The sequence below is a fragment of the Pteropus alecto genome, unplaced genomic scaffold (genome assembly GCF_000325575.1).
Source record: "Pteropus alecto unplaced genomic scaffold, ASM32557v1 scaffold223, whole genome shotgun sequence".
Lineage (NCBI taxonomy): Eukaryota > Metazoa > Chordata > Mammalia > Chiroptera > Pteropodidae > Pteropus > Pteropus alecto.
Window position 1 is genome coordinate 2,311,144 of NW_006434441.1, and position 13,039 is coordinate 2,324,182.

At 48.1% G+C, this 13,039-nt stretch overlaps 1 long non-coding RNA gene across 1 annotated transcript in view; it reads left to right on the plus strand.

The window, feature by feature from the left end:
• Nucleotides 1-7,261: 7,261 nt before the first annotated feature.
• Nucleotides 7,262-13,039, plus strand: part of LOC112477845 — a 56,982-nt gene continuing 51,204 nt past the window's right edge. Inside the window, exon 1 of the long non-coding RNA XR_003045592.1 lies at nucleotides 7,262-8,288. This is a non-coding gene — a long non-coding RNA (uncharacterized LOC112477845). The remainder of the gene's footprint in view (nucleotides 8,289-13,039) is intronic.

Sequence of the window (13,039 nt, forward strand, 5' to 3'; positions counted from 1 at the left end):
AAGATATTTAACTCATAACTTTTCATTAAGAACCACTAGAGATTAGTGCACTGTCTTAAGTTCTTGTTTGATTATGTTTAAGAACCCATCGGTGGCCATCAGGAAATATGCTTGTTTGTTTTTTCAACACAGTTAAAGATTTTAATTATGAGCTTTTTAAGGGGCATACTCAAACGGCTCGTGGTGTTTGTGTTTGTGTGAAATGAAGTGAAAATTAAAAAGCGATACTCCTGTTAAAAATATGGCTGGGTTTCAAATCAGGATGGCCCTTCAGAGGATGCGATGGCAGTGTGCATCAGACCAAGGAATGCTTTAGACAGGAAGCGTTTGGTTTGGTTTGGTTTCGTCAGTTATCAAGCCTGAGGAACTTCTCAGTTACATCAAATCATGCAAAATGGTGAAGGCTGTTATCTGTTGCTCTTTACGATGGAAAAAAATCATTCATGAGGTCTTCCTGTTAGCCAAGAATGGAGAATTTAACTGCCTTGGCTCTTCATGATAGTTTTGCTGTATGTTTTTCTTGTTAACGTTTCAAAAGTATAGTCTGCCTTCTCCAAACCAGAGACAGCAAAAAGATCTAGACAATAACCTCAGCATGTTCTCACCGTGTTTGTCGGGACTGAGGGGTATCAGGGTGTGATAAATACTTACTCAGGGATTACACATGCTCTACCAGCACCCACCTCACCCCGGCTGCAATGCCTTCTCCAGCTGAACTCCGTTTTTCTTGGTTTCCCTCCAACCTTGCTGGCTGAGGCCTCCAGGCTCCTGTCCCATCTTCACATGTCATCTCTCGCTCGTCCAGACCAGATCTTTAATTCCATCTCTAGGACATGAACTCTCAAGTCTGTCTCCAACATGGCCTTTCCCCAGAATTGCAGGCCTGCTCAGCCTCTCCACCTGGCTGTCCGACTGGCACGTCCAAATTAAGGTGCAGAAACAGAACCCATGGTGCCTCTCCTCCCGAAATGCGTCCGTCCTCTCTCAACCTTCCCATCTCAGTAAATGGCACCACTCGGTTGCTCAAACCAAAAGTCTAGACTCTGTGCCCCCAACCCTATCCATCCGCCTACTCCACCTCTTGAACGTCACACAGAGCCTCATCTCTCCGTCACTGACACCACCTTCAGATGCCCAACAGGACACCCTGGACTTCCTGTTCCCACTTGGTCCTACACAAGCTCTCTCCACTTAGCAGTAAGAGCTAGCCTTGGAAAGTTCAGACCAGACCACATCACTCTCCTGTATAAAGCCCCCCAGTCCTCCTGTTGCACTTGGCATAAAATCCGAGTTCCTTTCTTGCCCTCTCCAGCTCTACTCCATCCTCTCTCCCTGCTTTTACCAGGTGTCAGCCATGTCACCCCCCTCAGGTCCTGCCACATTCCTGGCTCCTTTTTGCCCTGGGGACCTCAGCGTTATGTCCCCTTCTTGTCCCCTGGACAGCTGGCTGGCTCCTGACCATCATTCACATCTCAGCCTAAATGGCATCCCTCTAGAATGAACTTTCTAGGTGGTCTTCTTAATCTCAAGTAGCTCCCCCTACCTTATGCTAATATTCTGCAAGTCCACATCACTAGCTTGCATTTTTCTTAGACATCTAATTTCTGTTTCATCCTACCAGAATATAAACTTCATGAGAATAAGGACCTTTTGTGTCTTTTTTCCTGCTGCGTCTCTAGGACCTGCATCAGTGTTCGGCACCTGGCAAGCATCCATTAAACAGCTGTTGGGTGGTTGAGGCCCAGATTTCTTGTATTTTTCTCTATATAGCCTGATATCTTCTTTATTATGGTCTGGGTTGTTAAGTAATGGTTGATAACCACACAGCTCATTTGTAAGCTCTGAGTTTTAAAAGATGATGCATATTTAGAGTGTGATTCATTCATTTAAAATTCTAGACTTTTGACTGTATCCTGTGACTCAGATACTGTATCAGTGGGGCGACTTTCAAATAATCAAACACACGTACCTGGCATTTTACCAAGTGGATGGCATTTGTGAATAATAGGCCACACTTCGAGATGGTCTTTATCGTTCCAGGTATTTTATGTAAATTAGCTCTTAATTCTCATATAACCCTCTGAGGTTGGGGCTCTACTGTCTCAGTTTTGCAAATGGGCTGACTGTAGTAGTTTTCTAATGCTGCACAACAAATCACCACGAACCGAGTGGCTTCAACAATCCCCGTTTTTCAGCTCGCTGTTCTGTGGGTCAGTAGTCTCGCTGGCATTCATCGAGGGTTTTACACATCAAAACCAGGGTGTCAGCTGGGCTGGGCTTGCCTATGGAGGCTGTGAGGGAAAATCCACCCCAAGCTTGTCTGTGTTGTTGGCAGAGTCCAGGCCCTGCTCTGAGCACATGATCCTTGTGCCGGGTCTCCGACTTCCGCTTCCACTTGCAGCCAAGGAGAAGCCTCTACTTTCAAAGGGCTCATCCCTCTAACCCCTTTCCTATGGCCAGGTCACTTGACCTCACCTACCAGAGACTCCTACCCTGACACATCTGGACACTGGAGGAGTCTGGACTTAGCACAAATGGTCCTTGTGCACAAAATGTGTGCTGTGCACACTGATTTGGAGAGCCACCTATAGATTTCATTGGGCACCCAAAGAGGCCTTTGCACACCCACAGCTGAGAATAACTCATCCAATCAGACCCCTTCCAAATGCAGAGATGAGTGCCTCTCCAAGGATCCAAACAGGTGACCAGCTAGTTCCTATATGAAAAACTCAAGGAACAAGGACTGTCGGAGGGTTGGTGAATATGGAGGCGGTAGTGTGCTAGAACAACTTGTCCTGGCTTGAGAGAGAGCTGATTTGTGCCTGTGGGGGCCCAGAGGGCTGGACGCTGACCGCCACTGGTGACGGTCCAGGAGAACAGCATTGTGGGCTGGGATGCAGAGTCTGTCTCTAAATGACAGAGCAAGGGGGAGTCAGGAGACGAATCTTGGCCAATAGCCACAGAAAAGAGGTCAAGAGGAGGAGAGAGACAGTAGTCAAGGGCGGCAGGAGGACCAGGACACAGCGTGCGGCTCACTTAAGCAGAATGATCCTCGCGAGTTCCTTTAAGAGGCAGAGCCCCGCCGCCCCATGTCCACCACAGAGAAATGACCACTAGTGTCCGTGCAGAAGCTTGCGCCCAAATGACCATAGCAGCTGTATCTGTCAAGTATGTCTCTCAACAGGTGAATGGAGAAACACCTGTGATAGGTCCATATGCTGGAACAGCACGAGAAATACAAAGGAATAGGTATGGATGCACACAGCGACTCAACAGATCTCAGGTGCATGATTGTGTGCATGTGCATGGGTGCATGAGCATGGCATGTGCGTGTATGTGTGTGTGAGCATGTGTGTGTGAGTGTGCGTGTGCGTGTGTGTGTGTGTGTGTGTGTGTGTGCTTGGGGCGTTTGGAGCAGAGTGGGACTTTGCACTCCAGGGCCTGTCCCAGCAGAGCTGCCCTGGCACTGGTCTCCCCAGCTCGGTACAGAGCGTGCTCACCCCCACAGGCCAGTTCAGCCTGGGGAGTCCAGCCCTGGAGGGAGGGAAGCAGGCACACGCCATCTCACTGATGTGCTCACACTGACCTTCCCTTGGGGACCGAGCTTGATTGGCCCTCCAACCTGTGCCACCTCGACATGTCTCTAGGGTTTCTCCGCCTCCCTTACTAGCCCAGGCTTCTTCTCCACTCCCCCGAACTCTGCCTCCAACATCCTTCCAGTGGGTCCCTGTTACCTGGGTGGACAGTGCCACCTCCCCATCAAAGGGATTTGGCTTCAGCTGTGATGTGTTAAGGGTTTTCATACGAAAACAATATCCATGTACTACGTGTCATTAAATTTTTAGTTGACCTCACTCTCCTTTTGTTAGGGGAGCACAGAACATGCATGCACTGGGCCCTCCCCACCCAACATCCTGCTGGCTGTGGATTCTGCGTCCCCCAGGCCAGGCCGGACCCTTGGTAGCAGGTCTAGTCCTCTCTGCATCATCAGCTCCTCCCTTTCCGCTGTCATTTTGACCAATAAGTGTACAGATGAGCTCTTCTTTCCCTCATCTTAAAAAAATTAGAAATTTCCCTGGACCCCGCTACCCTGTCCGGAGATGCCCTTTTGTAGGAAGTGCTGTTTCTTCTCACCATTGTCTTTCTTTCCATTTCTCTCTTGACTCCTTCCAGACTTCCCTGCCCCTCCCCAAGAAGCCCCACCTCCCACCAAATCCGCTTCCCCCTCAGGTGACTCCTCAGGTGATAGCAGAGGTGATCACCATCTGCTCTGAAAGCACCTTCTTCATTTACCTCCAGCAGCCACCCTCTCCCTCTTCCCACCTCACTGGCCCTGCACCTCACATCCCCCCATCCCTTCCTGCTGGCTCCTCCTCAGCCCTTGACCCCCTGCAGCTGCAGGGCCCTGGCTCAGAACTTGCTTCCTCTTCCTACACACACAGCTCTGGTGAAGCCACTTAGTCTCGTACCTTCACAGACTCTATTCCATCTAACTTAAGATGTATGTGTACCACTGAGTTCACAGTCCACCAAGGAAGAAAAACCACTGCCACTTAAACTCTGACCTCCCATCATGTCAGCTGCAGGTGTCCCCTTGCTCTCAGAGTCCCTGAACTGCTCTGGGTGAGTGCTGACGCTTCTCTGTCCCAAGTCCCCTGGGGGGTGCGTTCTATCTTGCCCCTGTCCCTCCGTCCAGCTCTCTTTATCAGCCAGCCTGTGGAATCCTGACGTGGACCATGAAGCATGCTTGCTGACACCCTCGTGTTCCCAGGAGGAGCACTGTCCGTGGAGGCACTGGTGTCATGTGCAGCCTCTCGGTACTTTTGGGGACGTGCCAGAGGATAATTCTAATAGACTCTTCCCATGAATGAGAAATGTTAGTGTCTTAAGGAACAGATCACTTCAAGGCTAGAGTTTTCGTTCACTTCTCACACAAATAAGCAGTACTTACACCTTACACAAGCCTGCAGAGCTTGGAAGAAGGCACCATGAGGTAAGGCGGGGGGTGGGTGTGTTCAGAGATTTTTAATTCTCTCAAAGTCCTTTGACAGAATTCACGTGGCCTGGTGGTTAGAGACGTGGGCTCTGACATCAGGTGACCTGGGGACACATGCAGGCTCTGCAACCTCGGGCAGGCTCCTGGCTCTCTCTGTGCCTCGGTGTCTCTGCTGGAAAGTGGGGATGACATTCTTGCCTTCCTCACAGGGCTATTTTGAGGATGCGAGGTGCACATGTGGGAGGCTGACTGTCACATGTCAAATATTCTTAAATATGAACCCTCAGTATTTGTGAGAACGCTGTGACATGCTAGAATGCACTGTCTTTAGGCTAAAACGTGTTTATTTTCCTAATTCAATGAAACCTACATTTTTTATGGTGCTGTTTTCATTGGCGAAAGAGCCTGCAGATGTTTACAGAGTGTTCTCATGTTTAAAATGTCATCATTGCTTCCTTTCTGGTGGAACATGAAGGAATGAGCCAGCTTGAAAAGAGTTCACTCTGGAACATTCCATATTAACAGTCCTGGGGGTATTAATATATTGGGAGCGGCCTCCCTCATCCCACACTGATGCCCTCTCCCACCTGCCCGCCCAGACGAGAAGAGCTCTGGGTGGATGGTCAGCCACGACCTCAGACACAGCACCTATGGGACTATCCAATGTGACACTGTGTAGGGAGGACCTGTTTCTGCTGGCCTTCCATGATGGTGGCTGAGCTTGCTGCTTTGGGTGGAGGACTAGCTTGGTATCTAAGGCCTTGCCCTGGAATGTTCCAGAAGACTCGTTGTAACTGGGCTGCTGTGGAAGAAACCACTGATAAAGTGATGACGCTTCTGGCAGGGCATTTCCAGCATTAGGGTGTGGCTGACACTTGGAGCTGGTATTTTCCAACTATTTCGACTTTCTCTAATTCATTCCTGGTGGTTTTTTAAATTAATATTTTTTCAGTTACCTCAGAGATTAATGAGTTGACTTAATACTCCCTATTCTCTTCTAAAAAGAACATACGGCAATGAATTTCACAACAAAGCTATGCCTAAATTCCAGAAAACCAAGAGGTTTTCTACTCTCCTGGGGAAAAAAAAAAAAAACCAAAAAGACAAAAAAACCCCAAACTCAAAACTGCAAGAAATAAGAATATTTGGTCAGTTGATTGACACAGTACAATTTTCACAGGGAACTCAGAGCACTTGGTAGTGTCTCATAGCAAATTTCCTGATTTTCCTTTTACGAGAACTGAGATATAGGATAATGAACAATTACTTTTCCCTAAGATGAAACCAGCTGCCAGTGGAAACTGGGTCTGCTGATTCTTCCACGGGGAGAGCTGTTGCATGCAGGTGCACGTGCCTGGTCTTCCATCCCTCTCCAAAGTGTCCTTTCCTTATTTGCTCTGTACGCTTTAGGGGTGTCATAGTATGGCCCATACAGCAGCAGACGCTCAGTCAGCAGTGTCCACCAATGGCCTTGCATGTGTCACCCTCCAGAAACTGTGGTTGGCCTAATGCCATCACAGCTGCCTTCCTGGCTTCTCAGAGGCTGCCGAGCATCCATGGATGCTGCTCACTCCGCTGTTTCTCATAATTTAAAAATGCAGGAAGGGATGGGAGGCTGCCTAACCTCGGACCTTCCTAAGGAAACTGGGAGGCCAGGACTACTCTCCATTTCTGCACATAAATAATCATCAATAATGTTTAAAAGTTTAATTGTTATACCTTTTAACATGCAAATCTGGCATAGACTTGAAATCCAAAAGATGGATAGAAAATATTTTGTAAGTCAGTCCTGAAAACAGGGCATATACCCTCTTAATAAACAGCCGTTGACCCTGAGAAAGAAGATACTCACCAAGAAGGGCTCCTGGTGGCTAACTGGGCTCAAATTTAAAGCAGAGCCTAGCAGCTGTTTCTACACAGGGCTCTCTCACACAAGCCATGCTTCAGGAAAAAGCCCCCTCTGAACTGCTTGCCTACACTGTGTTCTTGCTGGCTGAGCCAGCCCTTAGGACAGGGCTCCTGGAATCTTATTGTAATCATTAGGGCTGTGACTTTCCCTGTCCATTATCGCAGCTATATCCCATCAACATCTTCACGGACCAATGAGAGTGGCTTAATTCTGACCAATCAGGACAGTGTTTTTTGGGCCAATCAAACTGCGAGGATTTGGAGTCCTCATTTGCATGAGGATGGACCAATCAGAGACCAGGAGCAGGACTTCTGTCTATATAAGTCAGCTCCCCTCTGGCTCAGAGAGCAACTTTTTCTTTCCGGTGGGGACTGCAGGCTGTGTTTCCTTGGTTGGAGTACCAGTCCAGGCATCAAACCATCTTAGTGAACCAGAGCTAGAGCAGGTGGAACAGTGTGTAACAGAGCCACCTTACCTGAGGGCTGCCTTATGGCTGTGCTGCTTCCTAATTGAGCTATAATGCTATTGAGCTGCTCCATAGCCATGCTGTTCTCATGGCCATGCTATTCTCACGGCCGTGCTGCATCATGATTTAGTTGTTAGCACTGAATAAAGCTGCCTCCTTCACTGCATCCCAAACTGAGGATCCCTGTTGGGGTTGGACTGGCAACCATCGGTTGACGCAGCTTTGAAGAGATCTTGAATTTAGATCCCGAGATTTACTATATCAGAGGAAGGAATGCAGAATAAAACGTGGACTGAAACAAGCATGACCAGGGCAAAGTAAACACAATCTCCATAAAGAGTAAGACACTACCCCATTCCTCTCCCTTCCCTGAAGTGTCTGGGAAAGAACAAGAGTTTCCTACACGAGCTCTGTGATACATTACAAAATTTCAGTGTGTGTTTGAAATTCAAATGCATGTGAGATTCGTGCATGTTACTTTTCAGTTGTTCTCAATTCTCCCAAATAAAGCTTTTCCCCTGAGGTGACATGTGAGGTCGCGGGTCTCTCTGCCAGGGGCAGGAAGGCTGCCCTTCCAGGAAGAGCTGCATAGACCCTGGGAACCGACCAGCCCAGCTCACAAGAATGAAGAGAATGTCGGGAGAGGAAGTGGTGGCTGTGAGTCAGCATGAGTCATCTCGTTCCAATGAGAATGAAGACTGAGGTGTGCGCCGTTTTTTCTTTAAATTCTTTTTTTTTTTTTTTGGTCTCAGTCATGTGGATATCATTGGGAATGGAGGGAAATAAGTGACTGTATGGTCCTTGCTTTTTAAGTTTCAAACTGATATAGTTCAGGCAGGCTGTGCCTGAGCCGGTGTGCGTCTCCAGACCATCACAAGCACCATTCTTGGAGAGGTGGAGCCGTCAGCTTCTCCCTGGTGAGTATGTTTCTGTCATTTTTCTGGTCATTTCTGCAGTTTGCCTCAGAGTCTCTGCTGTGTCAAAGCTGTCGTGTTTGGAGTGGACACTGCGTTTCGTTCAGACTTTGAGGAGCCGCTGTTTTAGAGAAGTGGCTCTCTCTGTCCCCTCCCCCATAGCTGCTGTATTTTTGCCTGATTGTCTGGGGAAGTTTCTGGGTCGATAATTGTCAGTGTGCCGCCTTGGAAGAGACAGTGATGCTTGTCTGGAAAAGAAGCTGTCGGAGACTCCTGCATAGAGCCACGGTGAAGCTGAGAGGTGGGGTTGCTGACCTGGGGTGCTGGGGCTGGTCTTCCGCCACTCAGAGCTGCAGGAAACAGCCCCAGAGCAATTTCTGGCCGCATGGTGCGAGCTGCCCAGTTTTAGCGCAAGAAACACAATAGAGAGGCAGAATTTTGGCTTCCCTCTCTAAAGATGCATGAATTATTCCAGGAACTTATTGTATGTCTTTCTTTTTCCTTAACACAGAATGTCACGAACTGGTGGAATCAGAAAGAAAAAATGCTGGCAGCTGGGGCAGGGCTGAGAATGGGGCAATTGAGTTGAGGAGGCCTGAGCTGAGCTTGATAAGTGTTTCTCAAGCTGTTACTATTCTGATCAGCCTCAGCTTGAGTGTCAAGTAAAATACAGGAAATACATATTTTTAAATGTCATTCTACTTACTGTAAATGAAACGGTTAAAATGTCATAAAGACCTTATGATAAACATTTTTCGGATTTGCTTAAAAAGCTGCACATTAGTAGGCAGAGTATGACGGAGCTTTCTCAGTCCTATCATTTGAGTGCGTGGGCTTCCTGGGCTAATAATGACTCAGCACCCAATTTCTAAAATTGGGGCAGCCAAGAAAACGTTCGGTCACCCCCATCACAGCACACTGGCTGGTCGCCCCTCTAGGAGGATTTGACCGTTTGGTCTTTGGTTAAAATCAACTTTGGATGCTTCCCCTGTTTGGGTGACCCCTTCCTAGCTTGGATACCAGTTCCTCCGTGTGTTTTGCAAAGGGATTCCTGTGCCAGGACTAGCTCCTTTGGCTGATAGTAATAATTTTTAGGTTGCGCCTTGACAGAACTGGTTGAATATACAGTTTGTTAAATAAAAAATGCAGAGTTGATGTCAGGCTGCTGTGGTTCGGGGCCAAAGCTGCACCTGGTGTCCTGGGCTGTCACACCCACTGAGGGCCTGAGTGGGAGAGGCACTCTTGGCTTGAGCTTCAAGCTGGCATTCTGTGCATGCATGAAGAGTGGGAGATGGTGGGAGATGGCTGGTTGGAAATCAAAGAGCAGGTTTTTGAGGAAGAATGTCCCTCCAAAAACTTACTCTTTCTTTCTATAAAGTGAGAATGACGTTAAGGAAATTAAAAAGAAAATACCTGGGGTTGCAGGCATGCAACTTAGGGGCCATGTGGTGTCCTGTTCGAACGCACCCTGTCGAGTCCAGGTGAGCCCACCCAGGACCGGATTTCTATGCTCCGATGGCTGGTGGCCAGATTGCAGATCCTGCTGCTCAGCCTCTGGGAGGCTCAGGCTCCCAGATTGTGGCCCTGCTGGCCTTGGGGGGCTGCAGGGACTACTGAAAGCTGGCATCTGCCAAGGGCTTTCCAGGGTCTGAACCCAAGAGGCTCCAGCAATGTCAGCTCTACCAGCTTCTATTTGGGCTCAGTCTGAAGGCTGTGGGCTGTGGCCCCTGAGTTAGCATTGTGACTTTCCAAGTGGGATCTTGCCATCCCAGCATGGCCAGCAGCTGGCCGAGGTTGAGAGTTGCAGCCATGCCAGTGACAGCTCGCCAGTGGCAACTTAGGGCCTCTGCAAGGTGGACTCTGTGGGTTTCCAAGATGGGGAGTGGCCGAGCCTCTTTCTCAGTGAGTCCTCGAAAGCACCCAGAGAAAGGTCTTCGTGGAGAGGAGGGCTGTGAAAGGCTGACTGGCTTCCTGAGTGAGTGCCTCGGTGCTTCCCACACATGCACTTCCTCTTGTCCCCATTTCAGAGAACTCCTGGTGTTGGGTGTGTGCTGATCCCTAGGTCTTGTGTCTTCAAATTCTCCCAGATAAGCACAGCTGGACAGTGGCTCAAGGTTGCCGATTTTACCCTTGACATTGAGTGTCGTCTTTGGTGTAACATTTGGGCGGTTGTATGGAGGCTGGGAATTGACTCACCTCTTACCCTTGAGAAAGAAGCCTGTGATGAACTTTTGGAATCAGGAGAAAGAGTCATTTAAAAAGGCCAAAAATAAGGCCGTGGACATGTCTGAAAATAGAGAGCATTTATTAATCCGATCTGCTGTTTTGTCATTTTTCCAACTACCAAGAGTTGCTGATTCTGAATGTGGATGCAACAGTGAGGGAAGAGGGAAGCATTCTATGATAGAAGCTGATCAGATACTTATGCAAAAAAGCTGATCAGGACACCTATGCAAAAAGAAAATGCTGGCAGTTTGATGACATTTGGAAGTTGCCCTGAGTCCTGCTGTCAACTGCCCTTGCTCAGCCTGCGGACCAGCCTACTTTTCCACTCTCACCAGCGCCCCATCTGAGCTTTCGTTATTTCCTGTTGACAGGTTCCCATGGTACCCTACAGGTGTTCCCAACATCAGCTGCCATGTGTTGAGCTTGCCCTTGTGTTGGACAAGTTACTTAACTTCCTGGTGTCCCACCTTCCTCCTGGTGGAATGTGGGTGGTACTAGTACTTACCTCATGGCTTCTTATAAAGATCTGTGGTGACTGAGTTACAGGAGGCTCAATAACTGTTAAGGACACAGTCGCTGACTCGGAAATATTACAGACACCTTTGTATCTGTGCTTGCTCCCTCCAAACCCTCCGGCATCCATAGGAATTGGCTCTCATGCTCCTGTGTCTTCAGTTCTATGACGTGTTCTATCTTCGCAAGACAGGTAAATTGGAAGTGCTTCTTGGTTCTGTCTAGAAAAGCCTAGGATTTTAAACGTCAGGGTTTTTTGTTTTGTTTTGTTTTGTTTTGTTTTCTAAACGTCAGGGTTTTGTTTTTGTTTTGTTTTGTTTTTATCACCATCACCATCATCAACACCATCATCATATCACCACGAGCACCACCATCACTACCATCACTACCATCACCACCATCATCATATCACCATCATATCACCACCACTGTCACCACAACCATCACCACCATCAGGCACCATCAGCACCATCACACCATCACCAACATCACCATCATCACTACCACCATCACCATCGTCACCGTTGTCGGCAACATCCTCACAATAAGAACAGCTCCCATCTCATCCAGCATGGCACTAACTTTCTGTGATTACCTTTACTCTCCTCCCCCACATACCCTGGATGAGAGGAAGCATGGCCTGTTAACTTGACTCACTTGAGGTCCAGGATTCCTAGGTAAGTGTATCAGGCAGAGCGAATTCTTCTAAGATGCATTAGTAGGGGAGCCCCTTGCCCCCAGCAGGAGAGGAGAGTTGGGAAAAGCAGGGACTGGAGGGTTCTGTATAATCCGTCAGATTGAGAGAATCCAGGACCATCGGCCTCAGATTTGCTCTTAGGGTAGAGCAGCTGGATTCTGTACTCATGCTTCCTGTCTAAAGCCAGCTATAGTCAACTTCTAGTTATTTGAAAATCATCACAGTACCTGAAGCTGACTCATATTGAAAATATTAAGTAAGATACACTTAAAACTAAAACCAGGGTGCATATAACATGGCCTTTCCTTGCCAGTTCCGAAGGTAATTCAAGCTTATGCAGTGCCTCGGAGCCAAAATGTCACACTCGTTCTCTCAGCTTGCCCTCCCTGGTGTCGCCCTGGCAAAGGAAGGCGTCCAGTGCTCTATGTCTCCTTTCAGAGAGTTTAGGCTTGGAGTGCTGAATATTGGCTGTGCTGTATCGGTCAGTTGTGACTGGTGCTCACTTGTGGGGAGTTTTTTCCTGTGCGACAATCCAGAGGACTCTCTGCCCACAAAGTTGTCCGTGGGCAGGCAGTGGTGTGCTTGGCCCAGGGCTGTGGGGTGGGCGGGCTCCCCACAGGTGCAGGAGGGTTCCGGTTAGACCACATTGCTCAGGGAAGGGGAAGTTAATACACATCAGAAGGAAGCTGGGTGCCCAGGATGGGGGAGCGAGTGAGAGGCTGGGCTGGTCTCAGAGTATTCTTCTGATTTAACAAAATGGGTTTTATTGCATCTTGTATAACTGGAAAAGCTAATGGTGATGGTGGATCTCACATTCTTCTGATTTAACAAAATGGGTTTTATTGCATATAACTGGAAAAGCTAATGGTGATGGTGGATCTCATCCATTGCAATTTTCCTGCTTATCTTTTGCTTTCAGAGTTGATCCACCAACAAGCGAGGGCTTCTGCTATGATTTCTAGCCCTTCCCTCTACCCTGCCCTTTCAAAAATTTATCATACTTAAAAAATTGGAATTTTTAATGAGGGCAAGAGTGTATCATTTTAGCTATTCTCACTGGACAAATTATTTATAGAATAGAAGAAGGATGCAGCCATATTCAGCTGGAAATAAAGAAAAACTTTACAAAATGACGGTGGTTCCAACAAGTGACAGGCTTACTTGCAGACAGAAAAAGACAACAAACTATCCAGGGCAAGGGGCAACAGGCAGCCCGTTCATTCATGTTCTCGCTCTGCTATCTTAGCCTGGCTTCCTTCCTCAGAGTTGTCCTATGATTTTAAGAAGGCTGCTGGAGCTCTAGCCATCATCACTATTT